The 2,500-nt window shown below is 66.0% G+C and overlaps 1 non-coding gene across 1 annotated transcript; it reads right to left on the reverse strand.

Annotated features, from left to right (window-relative positions):
* Positions 1–1,905: 1,905 nt before the first annotated feature.
* LOC133149801 (5.8S ribosomal RNA) lies at positions 1,906–2,059 on the reverse strand. The gene has a single exon (XR_009713673.1). It is a non-coding gene; the product is annotated as a 5.8S ribosomal RNA (ribosomal RNA).
* Between the last annotated feature and the right edge of the window lie 441 nt (positions 2,060–2,500).

Genomic DNA, 2,500 nt, shown 5'->3' on the forward strand with positions numbered 1-2,500 from the left:
ACCTTTTCTGGGCTCTGATGAGCGTCGGCATCGGGCGCCTTAACCCGGCGTTCGGTTCATCCCGCAGCGCCAGTTCTGCTTACCAAAAGTGGCCCACTGGGCACTCGCATTCCACGCCCGGCTCCAGGTCAGCGAGCCGGGCTTCTTACCCATTTAAAGTTTGAGAATAGGTTGAGATCGTTTCGGCCCCAAGGCCTCTAGTCATTGGCTTTACCAGATAAAACTGCATATAGTTCGAGTGCCAGCTATCCTGAGGGAAACTTCGGAAGGAACCAGCTACTAGATGGTTCGATTAGTCTTTCGCCCCTATACCCAGGTCGGACGACCGATTTGCACGTCAGGACCGCTGCGGGCCTCCACCAGGGTTTCCTCTGGCTTCGCCCTGCCCGGGCATAGTTCACCATCTTTCGGGTCTCATCGCGCGCGCTCGAGCTCCACCTCCCCGACGCTGCGGGCGAGACGGGCCGGTGGTGCGCCCGACCCATGGGAGGGGCCGGGATCCCACCTCGGCCGGCGCGCGCCGGCTCCTCACTTTCATTGCGCCGGAAATAGGGGTTCGTTCGTGCCCTCCGACTCGCGCGCGCGTTAAACTCCTTGGTCCGTGTTTCAAGACGGGTCGGGTGGGCTGCCACAATCGCCGCGGACCCCTGACGCCTACTTCGACGACCGATCCCCGCCCTAGCGGCGCGACAGGCCAACGCGCACCGAGAACGGTCCGCGCCTTTCGGCCGCGCCTGGGGCGAGGGGGCCCCGTCCTAGTTCGGAAGGCGCAGCAAGTACTTCCACGTCCCCGGGGGGAAGCGGCAAAGTCGGAGTAAGGAAAGCGCTGTACAGCGCGGGTGCGGAAACGGCCGGAGAGCCCGGAGGCCCCCCCGCACCGCCCCGCCGCCCGCGCCACCTTCGCCCCAGACCCTTCCAAGCCAACCCAGGGACGGTCGCGACGCACACCACGGGGGAAGTGCGCCCGGCCCGGGGACGTCCGACTCCGAGAACGCACGCGTGAAGGCCAGGCCCCCGAAAGGGTCAGCCCCCCGCGACGCCCCAGGCGGCCGCCAATCCCAGCCGGGTTGAATCCCCCGATCGGACTGCGTGGTCCCCACCCGTTTACCTCTCAACGGTTTCACGCCCTGTTGAACTCTCTCTTCAAAGTTCTTTTCAACTTTCCCTTAAGGTACTTGTCCTCTATCGGTCTCGTGCCAGTATTTAGCCTTAGATGGAGTTTACCACCCGCTTTGGGCTGCATTCACAAACAACCCGACTCCGAGAAGGCCGCGCCCCGGCGCGCCGGGGGCCGCTACCGGCCTCACACCGTCCCTGGGCAGAGCCTCCATCAGAAGGACTCGGGCCCCCTCCGGGCGGCGTCGGGCGCAACGACCTTCTGTACGCTACATTTCCCGCGCCCGAGGCCGGGCGGGGATTCAGCGCTGGGCTCTTCCCTCTTCGCTCGCCGCTACTGAGGGAATCCTGGTTAGTTTCTTTTCCTCCGCTTAGTAATATGCTTAAATTCAGCGGGTCGTCTCGTCTGATCTGAGGTCGGAAATGAGGGGGTAGTAGGCGCGGCCGGCCCCTCCGCCGAGGCGGGTGCGGGGCCGGGCTCGCTGGATCTTTCCGCGGCGCCGCCGCGCCGACCGACCGCGGTGGGAACACGGGACGCGGGCAGCGCGATGGTCGCCAACTCCACCGGCAGCCGCGCCCGGACCCGATGCGGGAGGGTCGACGGGGAAGCGGACGTCGCGGGTCTGCACTTAAGGGGACGAAGGTCACGCCCGAGGGGCGCGTCCTGCGAACCCCCAACCGCGGGAGCTGGTGAAGGGGCCCGGGACGAAGGCGGCAGCCGCGCGAACGTTGCACGGAAGTCGCGCCGACGGAGCCCGGGATTCCCTTCGCTCCCGATTGATATTCGAGCGACGCTCAGACAGGCGTGGCCCCGGGACGGACCCGGGGCCGCAAAGTGCGTTCGAAGTGTCGATGATCAATGTGTCCTGCAATTCACATTAGTTCTCGCAGCTAGCTGCGTCCTTCATCGACGCACGAGCCGAGTGATCCACCGCTAAGAGTTGTACATTGTTTTTCGTTTCCGACGCGAGCTTCGAGGCGGACGGGGAGATGGCGTTACGCCGCGCGCGGACCCTCCGCCGGCGCGCAAAGACGCCGGGGCTTGCTGGCGCGGTCGCCGCCGTCCGAACCGCCGGACGGGGAAGCTGGCGTTACGCCGCGCGCAGACCCTCCGCCGGCGCGCAAAGACGCCGGGGCTTGCTGGCGCGGTCGCCGCCGTCCACCGCCGCGCTCCCCTCAGCAGCGCGCCGTGGTTGCCAAGTTCCAACGATCAAAAATATGTTTTTTCCGACCTTCCGGCAACGGGTGCCACCCACCCGCCTCAGAACGTGCGTGTGGTGTGGACATTAAACCCCCCAGGGTCCGCCGAAGGCGGGCCGCGAGTTGGGTACCCGCCGCAATGGGTTATAGTTCCGAGTGGGAGGCCTCCGATGACACCGGGCCC

Source organism: Syngnathus typhle, unplaced genomic scaffold, assembly GCF_033458585.1.
Source record: "Syngnathus typhle isolate RoL2023-S1 ecotype Sweden unplaced genomic scaffold, RoL_Styp_1.0 HiC_scaffold_487, whole genome shotgun sequence".
Lineage (NCBI taxonomy): Eukaryota > Metazoa > Chordata > Actinopteri > Syngnathiformes > Syngnathidae > Syngnathus > Syngnathus typhle.